Source organism: Triturus cristatus, chromosome 10 (genome assembly GCF_964204655.1).
Source record: "Triturus cristatus chromosome 10, aTriCri1.1, whole genome shotgun sequence".
Lineage (NCBI taxonomy): Eukaryota > Metazoa > Chordata > Amphibia > Caudata > Salamandridae > Triturus > Triturus cristatus.
Window position 1 is genome coordinate 77,325,399 of NC_140593.1, and position 14,875 is coordinate 77,340,273.

General features: G+C 48.3%; 1 protein-coding gene across 3 annotated transcripts in view; it reads left to right on the forward strand.

Moving 5' to 3' along the window:
• The window catches only part of KCNH8 (potassium voltage-gated channel subfamily H member 8), a 953,382-nt gene that overhangs the window by 783,417 nt on the left and 155,090 nt on the right, over window positions 1-14,875 (forward strand). The gene's annotated exons all lie outside the window — the stretch shown is intronic.

Here is a 14,875-nt window from a genome sequence, read left to right on the forward strand (position 1 = left end):
CTTCTCTTCAATTGCCAGTCCTACCATGCTAAATCCTGCAATGGTTAGCCTTCTCCATTTGGTTCCTCTTAAACCTCAACAGCATACTCAACTCCTTTAAAGCCAGCACCTATGAAACGAATGCCATACCCACAGCCTTCATCAAAGCTTTCACTCAAGAAGCTCTCTCAGTCCTCCTCACCATCATAAACACCCATTAGGTGTCTACTGAAAATCTTAAGTCTGGTCACACCCTCCCACTTCTGCAGAAACCCACCCTAGACCATGTCAATGATGTCAGAAGTTGGCCTGGTATATGCTGTCTACTAGTTATAGTGGGCACCTTGCACCAGTCCAAACAACCTTTTATTGATGATAGGTTAAAGACATCCTTTATTGAAAGCTATCCTAGTGGTAGCTATGGAGAGCAGCCTTCAGGCTAAGTCTTGAAGGAATGTAAAGCAGCTAGTTTTACCAGCCTTTAATCTCTTGAGTGGCTAAATGAAAGGAGACAACACCAGGTGTATATATATATAAAATATATGTATTTATTTCTAAACACACCCTACTAGTCTCTTTATGAGGCTAGAGGTCAAAACACATAAGTTACACTTCAAATATTACAGTAAAATAGCACAAATACACGTTGGGCCCTAGGGGAGAGCCAAACCATATACTAAAATAGTGGTATAAGAACCACGACTTAACTAGACACAAGGCCTAGAGCCTGTAGAATCGCTGGGACCCCAAGGAACCACCCAAGGTAGTGACACAGGGGACCCACGAGGGCCGTGTACAGTGTGAGAACACAGCCGCAAGCTCTCGTTAGCTTCTATGGGGAAAGTCGCGGTTAGATTTTTAGAGAAAAGGGACACTTAGAAGTGGACTAGGACCAAACCCTCTTGGACTTAGACAGTTCTACGGTCAACACCCACGAGAGCACCGGAGTTCTCAAGTTACCTCACCCAGGGAAGCTGGGTGCATAGGTGTCAAATGGTGTTGGTCGCGTCGTCTTTTTCAATGGAAGCTGGCGAAGAAGTGCTGCTGCCGGGAAGATGTGAAGTGTCCGAAGAGATCCAAGCCTGGATCGAAGATGTGAAGAACCTGAAAGCAGAGGGGACAGAGTCTGGGTCACTTTCCAGTGACCAGGGGCACGATAGACGAATGCCCACCGATGTCGGGTGTTTCAGGTGAAGAAGGTGAAGCTTGACTCTTCAGCCACGAGAACCAGGAGGCCCAAGGGAAGTCAGATATACCTTCACAGGGACCCACCAGTCGATGGAGCAGGGATCGTGAAGGGACCTCGAGAGGAATCACAAAATGGCGGCCCACAGATCACTCGGGGTGACTAGGCTGACAATCTTCAGTGGATTCTCTGCTCGGGGTCTGGGCTACAAGTAACCCAATGCACAGCCTCAGGAGACGTTGAGGGCACAGGTCTCAGCTTTGCTGGGGACTAGGTTCGACCTCTGGTAAGTCTGGAGATCCACCTCTGGTGTTGCAAAGTCTTCGGCGTCCAGTGGGAGCGGAGATGCAGACTGGACAGATGCGTCGTTGGTGCCTGCTTAGCAGGGGAGTAACTCCTTTACTCCAAGGGAGATTCTTCAGTCATCTGGCGTTGAACAGATTGTCGAAGTTCCAGGATTCCGTTTCAGAGTTTCGTCCAGGGATATCTAAAGTCCTGTTGCCAGGGGTTCCTACTTTATACCCAAGGAAGGGGTTGGACTAATGCAGGGGACCCACCTATGGGAGGGTTTGGAAAGAGGGGTGGCTACACCCATTTCCTTTGTCCAGTTTCGCGCCAGAGCAGGGGCTGGTAGCCCCTGAACCAGTTTGAGCTGGAATATGCACAGGGACACCAAGTGTGCCCCCAGTGCAGGACTTCAAAGTACTCTCAGAGTGCACCCACCCAGCCCCAATACACTAAAGCCTGTCTGGGAGGTGGTGACACCTCACTATGACAGAAAACCTATTGCCCAGGCCTCTCCACCAAACACGACATGTTTCCGTGCAGCCAGTCCAAAGTTAGCATTTACCGTTTAGTTATAATGCACTTAAGAGTATATGGTCAGGCTGCATCACAGACAATCCCGGAGAAGAGATTCCGAAGGCTGCAGAGGGGCTCTGCTCATGCATGGGCACCCTCTCACACAAAACCAAGCACCCTGCCTTCAGGATTGATAAGGCCTGCCATAGGGGAGATTGATAGGTTTCTATGTGCAGTGATAGGTGAGATATAGTGAACCTATATCTCAGTAAGGGATGCATGCACCACATTACCCAGGCTGTAGTAGCTGACCTGTGGTGTGATTTTGGAGGGCTTCCCTGGGGTGGCATAATACATGGTTCAGCCCCACTGGGAGGCCTCTGGGGTACCTATGCTCTGGGTACATAGTATGCCATATACTAGGGACTTATAAGGGCACCCCAGAATCCAATCTGTGGTGTACCTAAGGTACTAGGAATCAATTAGTGAGGAAGCAGCTAGGATGGGGTCCTGAATAGCAGGGTCCCAGCCAGACTAAAGTCGAAAAACAGTGTTACAGCAACAAAAAGTGGGGGTCACCATAAGAAGCAGATCCTACTCTCCTACACAACCACCCCTCCCCCAAACACAGGGAAATTAAACTAACCTTGACCAGTTGAGTCTTCATGTTCTAAGTGGAAATATCTAGAGAGTCCATCTGCATTGGCATGGCTTCTCCCAGGTCTATGTTCCGCTGTATAGTCCATAGGGAAATGGAGCACCTTAAAAGTTTGGGGTTTTCACCCTTCATCTGTTTTAGCCATAAGAGGGGCTTATGGTCTGTCTGAACAATGAAGTGAGTACCAAACAACTACGGCCTCAACTTCTTCAGAGCCCAAACCACAGCAAAGGCCTCCCTCTCAATGGTTGACCAACGTTTCTCTCTCGGGGTCAGCCTTCTGCTTATGAAAGCTACTGGCTGATCCTGACCTTCATCATTCAACTGTGACAGTACAGCCCCTACCCCCAACTCAGATGCATCTGTTTGCACAATGAACCTTTTGGAGTAATCAGGACTTTGCAGAATGTGAGCAGTGCACATGGCCTGCTTCAGGTCATCAAATGCCTTTTGACAGCTAACTGTCTACTAAACCTTTTTGGGCATTTTCTTGGAAGTAAGGTAATTCAATGGGGTCACAAGGGATCCATTACTTTTTGCAAATGTTCTGTAATACCCAGTCAGGCCTAAGAAGGCTCTCACCTGAGTCTGGGTAGTGGGAGCAACCTATCTGGCACTTAGTAGCCTTTATAGTTAGGCCTGCCTTTTGCTGGGCATCCAAAACATTCCTTAGGTGGACCAGGTGATCCTCCCAGGTGGAGCTGAAGACAGCAACATCATCTAGATATGCTGAACTATAGTCGTCCAGGCCTGTAAGGACTTGATTCACCAACCTTTGGAAAGTGGCAGGTGCATTCTTCAAACCAAAGGGCATTACCACACATTGATAGTGCCCACTAGGGGTAGAAAATGCTGTCTTTGGCTTTACATCATCAGCTAGTCTGATCTGCCAGTAGCCAGCTGTCAAGTCAAATGTGCTTAGAAACTTGGCTGAGTTAGCTCATCTGCCCTTGGGATGGGATGGGCATCAGTCCTAGTGACTGCATTGAGACTAGGGGTGGGCGGAACTTGCGGAATTGTGTTACGCAAATCTCCGCGAAACGGTAAAAAATCTCCGCGAACACGCAGAAATTCCGCGAACACGCGGAATTGCTTGTTCGCGATGCTTTTTTCCTGTTCGCAATTGCTGTTTGCGTGCTCGAGGAGAAATATCTTGCGAACATGCATTTTGAGAACGCGAACAAGCAAAAATTTCGCGAAATCGCGGAAAGCAGACTTTTGAGTAATTTCGCGTTCTCCGCGGAACGCGAAATTACGCAAATTCCGCGAGCGGAGCGGAATTTGCCGCCCAGGCCTAATTGAGACCCCTATAATCCAAACAAAACCTCATCTCTCTCTTTCCATCTTTGGTGTGAGGTTTAGGTACCAGGACTACTGGACTAGCCCAAGGGCTATCTGAGGGTTCAATGACTCCCAAATCCAACATCTTTTGGACTTCTGTCCTTATATAGTCCCTGACATGGTCAGGTTGCTTGTAGATGTTATTCTTCACAGGCAGACTGTCCCCAGTGTCCACTTCATGAGTGCACCAGGTAGCCTGACTTGGAGTCAGAGAATACATATGTCTGAACTGGCTGAGAAGTTTTCTGCAGTCAATTTGCTGTTGGACAGTGAGGCTGCCTGCCAAGGCTACACCATCTACTGATCCATCATCAGGGTTCTGAGATAGCAGGTCAGGGAGTGGGTCACTCTCTTCCTCCTGTCCCTCATCAGTAGCCATGAGCAGGCCCATGTCTGCCCTGTCAACATATGGTTTTAGTCTGTTGGCATGAAGTACCCTATAAGGACTCCTAGGGGTTCCAAGGTCTACCAAATAGGTAACCTCCCCTTCTGTTCAACAATTGTATGGGGGCCACTCCATTTATCTTGGAGGGCTGCTGGGGCCACTGGCTCCAACACCCACACCTCCTGCCCTGGCTGGTAAATAGTCAGCACAGCCTTTTGGTCATGAGATGCCTTTTGCAATTCCTGGCTAGCCTCGAGGTTTTTAGTTGCCTTTTTCATATACTCAGCCATCCTGCAGCAGAGACCAAGTACATAGTCCACTATGTCCTGTTTAGGGGTTTCGAGAGGTAACTCCCATCCCTCCTTCACCAGACACAAAGGACCAATAACAGGATGGCCAAACAAAAGTTAAAAAGGGCTGTAACCAACCTCCTTTTGAAGCACCTCCCTGTAGGCAAATAAAAGGCAGGGCAAAAGGATATCCCATCTGCGCCTAAGCTTCTCTGGGAGTCCTTTGATCATGCACTTTAAGGTTTTGTTGAATATTTCAACTAAACCATTGCATTGTGGGTGATAGGGTGTGGTGAATTTGTAATTCACTCCACACTCCTTCCACATTGCAGTCAAGTAGCTGAACATGAAGTTTGCACTCCTGTCAGATACTACCTCCTTAGGAAACCCACTCTTGAGAATATACCCAAGAGGGCCCTTGCCACCACAGGTGCTATAGTGGACCTAATGGCTTCTGGGTATCTAGTGGCATGGTCCACAACCACCAGGATAAATCTGCGCCCAGATGCTGTTTGAGGATCCATGGGACCAACCATGACAATCCCAACCCTCTCAAAGGGAACCCCCACCACAGGTAGGGGTATTAGGGGGCCTTTGTGGTTCCACATGCCTTGCCACTGGCTTGACAGGTTACACAGGAGAGACAAAACTCCTAGTGTCCTCGGACATGTGGGGCCAATGAAAGTGAAGAACAATTCTGTCCCAAGTCTTCTTTTGGACCAGGTGTCAAGCTAGGGGAATATCATGGGCTAGTGTCAATAGGAAGCCCCTAAAATTCAAAGGTATTACCAACCTCATGGGAGCACCAGGCTTGGGGTCTCTACACTCTGAATAAAGGAGTCAATCGTCACAATAGATTTTATGGGTGCCACTAGCATTCCCAGCAGTCTCATCAGCAGCTTGCTTTCTGAGGGGTTCAAGAGAGGGCCAGGTTTTCTGCTCCTGGCTCAGTTCAGCCCAGGAAGAGCCTCTTGTCCCCAAGAACTCAACCTGGTCAGGTTCAAGCTCCTCTGGGACAGTTCCTTCTTCAGGTTCAAGATCATCTCCCTCAGGAGCTTTATCTGTATTCTGAGTCAGGGAGGAAGGCACTGCCTTAACCCTACTGCTCCTTCTTTTGGGAGGCACCTGGTCCATTCTTCCAGAATCCAGGGCCTGTTCAGTTTTAGACATTTTGGCCTGTGACCTAGTCACAGCAAATACATGTGCAGGGATCCCTAGCATTTCTGCATGTGTCCTGAGCTCCACTTCAGCCCAAGCTGAAGTTTTCAGATCATTGCCAAGCAAGCATTCAACTGGGAGGTCTGCACTTACTACAACCTTTTTGAGGCCAGTTACCCCTCCCCAGAAGATATTCACAGCTGCCAAGGAGTGGTCCATCCTGACACTGCTAGCATTGGCCACTTGGTACATTTCACCAAGTATAATCTGCCCAGGCTCCACAAGATCTTTTGTCACCATTGTGACACTTGCTCCTGTGTCCCTGAATGCCAAAGCCTCTTTTCCATTAATCAAAGTCTACTGTCTGTATTTGCCCAAGTTACTGGGACTCACAAAGGAGGACATGTCCATACCTCCATCACAGATCAAGACAGCCTGAGTTGGAACTCTGACTAGGCCAGAGTCCATCTCAGAACCCAGGGTTAACCCTACTACACCCTTATTCTGAGTATTACCACCACCAATTGTAGCTGTACTAGGGGAAACAGTTGTCTTAGGGGCAATGGTGGCTGGAGTTGAGTCTTTAGACTTGGTGCAATCACTAGTCCAGTGAGTTTTCTGCTTACAGATCTTGCACCAGGGTATCTTTAGGCCTTTTCCCTTGTTAGATTGGGATTCCCCCCTGGAGAAGATGTTGGGGGACCTTGTGAAGACTTCTGGTCTTTACCATTCTCCCCACCCTTGTCAGAGTTCTTAGAATCTTGCTTCTTTGGGTCACCACCTTTGTTCTGAACCTTCTGCCTCAACCTGGTTCTGACCCATTTGTCTGCCTTCTTTCCCAATTCTTGGGGAGAGGTCAGATCAGAGTTTACCAGGTACTGATGCAACAGCTGATTTTTACAATTATTAAGGATCTGCTCCCTCATAATTAAGTTGTACAATACTTGAAAGTCATGCACCTTGCTGCCAAGTAACCAGCCCTCCAGAGCCTTAGTAGCACAATCTACAAAGTCCACCCAGTCTTGATTTTGTACTTTTTGGGTATCTCTGAACGTTAACCTATAGTGTTCAGTGGTTAGGCCAAACCCATCAATCAATGCACTTTTCAGACTGGAGTAATCATCAGCATCCTCCTCTCTAACAGTGAGGAGCTTATCTCTGCCTTAGTCTTCAAAGGAGAGCAACAATATTGCTGTTCACTGCTTCTGGGGGACCTTCTGAACTGTACAGGCCCTTTCCAGTGCAGTAATCCATTTGTGGATGTCATCCCCACTCTGGTAGGGAGGGACAATCGTGTTTAGGGTTCTATGGTCATGACACCTCTCCCTAACAATAGGTAAGTTGCTACCACCATGGGACTCTAGTCCCATCTTTGTTCTAGCTCTATGAGGCTCTAGGGACTCCCTTTCTAGGGCTATCTGTGCTCTTCTGATTCTAAGCTGAGCTTCATCGTATTTAAACTGTCTGTCTTTCCTCTCCTGAGAGGTTTCCCTCCTATGAGAGGAGACAGAGGTCCCTATGGAGGTGTCAGAATGGTTAGACTCCTGAGAAGGAGATCTGGACCTTCTAGGCACACTCCCAACTCTTCCCGGTGGAGTAAAGAGAAGGCCATCATGGCCATCTTCCTCATCTTCAGGAGGAGTTGCATCTTCCAGGTTAGTATCATTGTCATCCTCCTGGCCAGCTCCAGAGGTCAGGTCAGGGGTGTCTGAACCCCTAGGCTCTTCCTCATCCGCTGCCCCACCCACTCTACCTACCCCATTAGACCCTGAGGTCTTTCTGAGATCATCTAGGAGGAGTACCTCTATGAGGCGTTGGGTGTTTTCACTCTTGCCTGTCTTCAACTTTCTAGTACTACACAATTCTCTCAATTCCAAGAATGGGAGTTTGTCATACTTGGAGGCTAGAAGCCCACTGGCTTCTGGCAGGGGCCCACTGGTTCCTGGCCTTGAAGACATTACTAGTGAGGTGCGGTGTATGCACTACCTACTCTAGTGTGGCCTACTAAACTCTCTTGAGTTGTAGAAAGGGTGTGCTAGGCCCTTGACACACAACTCTAAGTTCAGTAGAACTTACTGTAGTCTAAAGCTTGTATTATATGCACCTTAGGTACCTTTAGTTGTTTTCAGTTAGTCACTTACTTGAGATTATCTGATAAAACAATAGCAAGCTGGAATCCCACACGCTCCACACCAATGTGAGGAGTTGGCCTGGTATATGCTGTCCACTAGTTATAGTGGGCACCTTGCACCAGTCCAAACAACCCCTTATTGAAGATAGGTTAAAGACAACCTTTATTGAAAGTTATCCTAGTGGTAGCTATGGAGAGCAGCCTTCAGTCTAAGTCCAGAAGGAATGTAAAGCAGCTTGTTTTACCAGTCTATAATCTCTTGAGTGGCTAAATGAAAGGAGACCACACCAGGTATATATACAAAATATATGTATTTATTTCTACATACACACTACTAGTCTCTTTATGAGGCTAGAGGTCAAAACACATAAGCTACACTTCAAATATTACAGTAAAATAGAACAAATACACGCTAGGCCCTAGGGGCGAGCCAAACCATATACTAAAATAGTGGTATAAGAACCACGACTTAACTAAACACAAGACCTAGAGCCTGTAGAATCGCTGGACCCCAAGGAACCACCCAAGGTAGTGACACAGGGACCCACGGGGGCTGTGTGCAGTGTGAGAACACAGCCGCGAGCTGCCGCTAGCTTCTATGGGGAAAGTCGCGGTTAGATTTATAAAGATAAGGGACACTTAGAGATGGATTAGGACCAAACCCTCTTGGACTTAGACAGTTCTAGGGTCAACACCCACGGGAGCAGTGGAGTACTCAGGTTACCTCACCCAGGGAAGCCAGGTGCATAGGTGTCAAATGGTGTCGGGTCGCGTCGTCGTTTTCAATGGAAGCTGGCAAAGAAGTGCTGCTGCCGGGAAGATGCTAAGTGTCCGAAGAGATCCAAGCCTAGATCGAAGATGTGAAGAACCTGAAAGCAGAAGGGACAGAGTCTGGGTCACTTGCCAGTGACCAGGGGCACGATAGACGAGTGCCCACCGATGTCGGGTGTTTCAGGTGAAGAAGGTGAAGCTTGACTCTTCAGTCACGAGGACCAGGAGACGTCGAAGACAACCAGGAGCTAGATTCGAGCTGTCCCACAAAGGATGTCAAGTGCAGCAGTGTCAGTGCCCGGATTGGACACAACAAGCCTTGGTAACAGCAACCCACGCAGAAAGGAGAAAGATGCTTAGGTATGGAACAGCAAGGTCCGAGGGACTCCCCCAGTAAGGAGGAATGAGGGCACGTCTGGCGCAACTAGGGAAGCACAAGGGAAGTCTGAGTTACCTTCACAGGGACCCACCAGTTGATGGACCAGGGATCGCGAAGGGACCTCAAGAGGAATCACAAAATGGTGGGCCACAGGTCGCCCGGGGTGACTAGGCTGACAATCTTCAGTGGATTCTCTGCTCGAGGTCTGGGCTATAAGTAACCCAATGCACATCCTCAGGAGTCATCGAGAACGTGATGCTCTTGCAAATGTGCACGGTGTCCAGGGGTTCCGGTTCCACGGTACCCACGAGGGCTTCGGGTCTCAGCTTTGCTGGGGACTCAGTTCGCCCTCTGGGAAGTCTGGAGATCCACCTCTGGTGTTGCAAAGTCTTCGGCGTCCAGCGGGAGCATCGGAAATACAGACCGGACAGATGCGTCTTTGGTGCTTGCCAAGCAGGGGAGTAACACCTTTACTCCAAGGGATATTCTTCAGTCATCTGGCATTGAACACATCGTCGACGTTCCAGGATTCAGTTTCAAAGTTTCGTCCAGGGATATCTAAAGTCCTGTTTCCAGGGGTTCCTACTTTATACCCAAGGAAGGGGTTGGACTAACTCTGGGGACCAACCTATGGGAGGGTTTGGAAAGAGGGGTAGCTACACCCATTTCCTTTGTCCAGTTTTGCGCCAGAGCAGGGGCTGGTAGCCCCTGAACCGGTTTGAGCTGGGCTATGCACAGGGACACCAAGTGTGCCCCCAGTGCAGGACTTCAAAGCACTCTCAGAGTGCACCCACCCAGCCCCAATACACTAAAGCCTGTCTGGGAGATGGTGACATCTCCCTGTGACAGGAAACCTATTGTCCAGGCCTCCCCTGCCGGAGTTACGGTCAGCAGCAGAAAGCCAGACTCGTGTCTGTGGCTGCAGCATCCATTTTGTGATGCAAGGGCTCTTTTAAGTTGGTACCGGGTATACCGGTGCTGTCATGTCTCTTCCTCTAGAAGGGTGGGATCATACTCCCACACCAGTTACTGGTGTGGGGGTATGATTCTAAGGTGTTTGACACCAAACACGACATGTTTCCGTGCAGCCAGTCCATAGTTAGCATTTACCATTTGGTTATAATGCACTTGAGAGCATATGGTCAGGCTGCATCATAGACAACCCCGGAGAAGAGATTCCGAAGACTGCAGAGGGGCTCTGCTCATGCATGGCCACCCTCTCACACAAAACCAAGCACGCTGCCTTCAGGATTGATAAGGCCTGCCATAGGGGTGACTGATAGGTTTCTATGTGCAGTGATAGGTGTGATATAGTGAACCTATATCTCAGTACGGGGTGCATGCACCACCTTACCCAGGTTGCAGTAGCAGACCTGTGGTGTCATTTTGGAGGGCTTCCCAGGGGTGGCATAATACATGCTTCAGCCCCTGGTAGGCCTCTGGGGTACCTATGCCCTGGGTACATAGTATACCATATTCTAGGGGCTTATAAGGGCACCCCAGAATCCAATCTGTGGTGTACCTAAGGTACTAGGAATAAATTAGAGAGGAAGCAGCTAGGCTGGGGTCCTGAATAGCAGGGCCCCAGCCAGACTAAAGTCTAAAAACAGTGTTGCAGCAGCAAAACGTGGGGGTAACCATAAGAAGCAGATCCTACTCTCCTACAAATGACCTGCTGTTCACACATCTACCAGTCATCAATATAATTTAGAAAATATCCAAACTGAATCCCTAACAAATTAACCTCACCCATAGCAAGCAAATAGACTTCAGAAGAAACTGCATAACTGAAGCACCCACCATACAAGTCACAGGCAGTGCCCACCAAACCACTGACAAGGGTGAGGCCGGCCTCTTGATTCTTCTGGACCTCTCTGCCTCCTTCGAATCCATCAGACATCCCGCCCTGAAGTACAGCCTGACGGCCACACTTTCTCTGACCCGAGGAACCAGTTCATCTTCAGCACTTTGACCCAGTGTACGCCTGGATGTCATTTAGGGGTCGCAACTGGGAACCCTGTCTTCCCCTTGCAACTCCTGGCAGTGCTCCCGTGATCCCTGGCCTAAGAAGTTGTTAAAGATGTGCTGGGATCACAAAATACCAGGGCTCTCATGAGCTTTTTAAACTCACCTTAGCCTGCAGCGACCAGGACTTTAGATTGCCATAAACAGAACTGTAATGTACCAGTGATGCCTCCAGTCAAATTCTGGTGGCTCTGGTGTGAGCTGTTTTTGCAGCATATTGTGATGGCAGCACAGTGTGCTAGAAAAATGAAATTGCAATGTAATTAATTTAGTCTTGCTACTGGAGCAGGCCAGGCACAAAAGTGTCACAATGTATGTTTGCTGTCCCTGGGCATTGACAGTGGACAGATAAATAATACTGTGGCATGTTAGAACATCAAATACCTTTACCACTCATGCCATCACTCTGCAGTCTTTACAACGAATGCGCCTTTACCACATATCCATTACCACGCATATTAATTCAACTGCACGCCTTAGGGAAAGCGCAGTTCTTTGGAGCAGTATATTTTACTATTCTAACTCCAGTCTACATAACAGTAGGGAAACTTTGTACTTTCAACTCCAACGCCACCTTCCCTAAGACATGTAGTTGTAATGACATGTGTGGTAAAGGAATGGGTGATAAAGAGAAATGGAAAGGAGAGAGATCAGAAGATGGGAAGAAGACGCATCAGACAGAGAGGTGAGGCAAAGAGAGACAAAGATTTGTGAGTGAGTGTGAGAGTGAGAGGAGGTGAGATGGAGTGAAAGTGAGAAATATGCAGCTGAGATGGATGAGGAGATACATGTGGAAGACAAATGAGAGAGGTGATGAAAACAGGCTCAAAAGAGACTGAAGGAGCTAGAGATGGGAAGACAGGCATTCAGATGAGGAAGGCACAGTTAACTGAGACAGAAATAGAGGTGAAGACAGGTGTGAGAAATAGGCGATAAAGAACCAGCCTCAATAGAGACATCGAGGAAGGGGGATAGGTGAAAAAAAGGCAAAAGAGAGGGGGATAGGTGAAAAAGAGCCTTCAGAGAAGGGGGACAGGTGAAAAAGAAACATGTCAGCCGGGACAGGTGAAATAGAGACATTAGAGAGGGGGACAGGATAAAAAGACATCAGACAGGGGGCAGGTGAAAACGAGACATCAGAGAGGGGGGTAGGTGAAAAAGAGCCCTCAGAGAAGGGGGACAGGTGAAAAAGAAACATGTGAGTCGGGACAGGTGAAAAAGAGACATTAGAGAGGGGGACAGGTGAAAAAGACATCAGACAAGGGGGCAGGTGAAAACGAGACCTCTTTGAGGGGGTGGTGAAAAAGAGATATCAGAGAGGGGGAACAGGTGAAAAGAGACATCTGAGAGAAGGGTGTGTGACGTCACTTCCGCTATCCTTGGCATTCTGGGGAATTGACGTCCATGAGTGTACATGGGCGGGAACCTAAAAAAAACCAAAAAGGGTATTTTTTAACTAAGGCATGTGAATAGCAAACCGGTTTTCGTCAGTGCTTTTTGTCGCAGTGTCTGGTTTACAGAGCCATGACTTTTAAAATTCAAAAATTTGTTCATGGATATTAGTCCTACCTCAGAAAATGCTTCAAAATGTTTTGGAATTTACAAAGCATCCTAGGAGTACTCAAGGAAATCTGTGACTGGAGTAAAAATGTGCAAATTGTACACATGCTCATTTTCCACCGTTTATTTTTGATTCTCCACAAAGCAACCCTTTCCACCTACACCCCTTGTCATCAGGTTTTTTCCAGTGCCCACCCTGGAAATGCACTTACTCGTCACCTTGAATAGCACATACTTCAGGGTGTTTATAAGGTGGGACCACAGTGTGTGAGTTCGTAAATAGTCAAAGGCTTGTGGGGTTTACCTCCCACTGAAGCTTGTGGGGGTTTGCCAGTCACTGTAGCTTGTGGGGTTCACCACCTCCTGTAGCCAGGCCCACCTTCTCACACCCGCTTGCTTTTAACCCTGTATCGTGGAATTCCAGGTTCGCTTGTCCTGATTTTGTGAATCAGGATTTTGAACTAAGGGAGGGTCAGATGTGCAAAACCATTTTGCTATTGCAAACCCTGCTGCTCACAAAACCACAGGGTTTTCAACTGCAAAATGTATTTTTTTCTATTTATTAACCCTATTTTATGAGTCAGAAAAGGTTTTACGAAAGGTGCATGAAAGCGGCGTCCTCTCCTCATTGAGAGTCCTAATGGTAGTTATAATACTTTGTAACCACCAATTACTGTCACAAACTATTGGTCAGTTACTGTTACTTGAAAGATTGCAGTCACTGGTTCACAAAGGGGGGGGGGGGGTGTTCCTCTGGGACACCTCCCACTTTCTGTATGGCCTGGTCCTGCCTAAGTCCCCCTTTTACTTTAGACCCAAGACCACCCTTGGATGTGGAATCCCTCCCTCCTCCAAGGCAAGCACTTCAAACCATACTCTTTTGGATTTGGGGTAGTAAACCCCGGCCGTATTTTCTTACAAAATAAAAAAACATTAAACCTATTATTTACATTATGTACAATTGCGTAGAAAGTCCAGTTACATTGATAGGTACAAGATGCTACTTGGCTAACCTTAATATGTTTCTAATACATAGCCACTCCTACCGTAATCTAAAACATGATATACTTTACTTTCTGCGTATCCCTGTTAGAGCCTGCGACAAGGTCAGTGACTGTCAGCCCCAGATCCCGGTGACTACAAAGACTCCACTGGAGTAGGATTGCGCAGGGGGTCCAGCTTATCGGACGGATATCTCCCCAGGCCCCTCCTACGCCCTGAGCCTTAACTCCATAACGGGGCGCTGCAATTCTGCGCCCTGGTGCGCATGCGCGTGCAGGGGTGGCCGACCAGCCTACTGGAAAGAGTGACTCCCTGGCCCCTGCACCCTTTTAGCCTACCGACCGGCTGTAACTGCCCCTGGAGTTCCATGGTGCTGGCCGCTAAGGACCGAAAACTATGCTTACCAATCATGACCTTACCGCTTGACCAGGGAAACACATACTAAAATACGACAACATTACCTGCAAACAACTCACCATATACTGACACTTTTATTACACATTACCAAAGCATAAACACACAACTTTACAGTAAACATTACCTGCAAATGAAAAACATATACTGACACTTTTATTACACAATACCAAAGCATCAACAACACAACTTTACAATAACCATTTCTACTGAGATAACTGCAACGAAAATTTAAGAAAACAAAGCTAAACACATATGACAGCAACACTCATATGAACTGCCTGCCTTAGGGGATGGTGGGTGGGGAAAAGCTTGTTACGGGCCGCTGGTGGCCCAGACCCATGGGAGATGCTGGCGGCTCGGGGGCAAGAAAACAAAAGACTGTTCTCGCTCCCCCCAGCCCCTTTTAAGGGTGTGTACTGGGCAGACCAGTCTAAACCGGCCTGCCCCCTGTGTTTCAGTTTCACGCTGAACGGAAGCACTCTAGTGCTTCCGGTTCACACCCCTACCGGCCACTGCTAATGGCCGCACAGGGGAGGTGGGGCACCGCGTCACTAGTGCGCGTGGCAACCCCCAGCTCCTCTGAGCCAGGGGACCGGCACGACCGACATAATGGCGGCACGCTCGAGTCCGAGTTCTGCTTCGCCCATATGGCCTGGTACTGCCTAAGTCCCCCTTTTACTTTAGACCCAAGACCGCCCTTGGATGTAGACTCCCTCCCTCCTCCAAGGCAAGCACTTTAAACCACACTCTTTTGGATTTGGGGTAGTAAACCCCGGCCGTATTTTATTACAA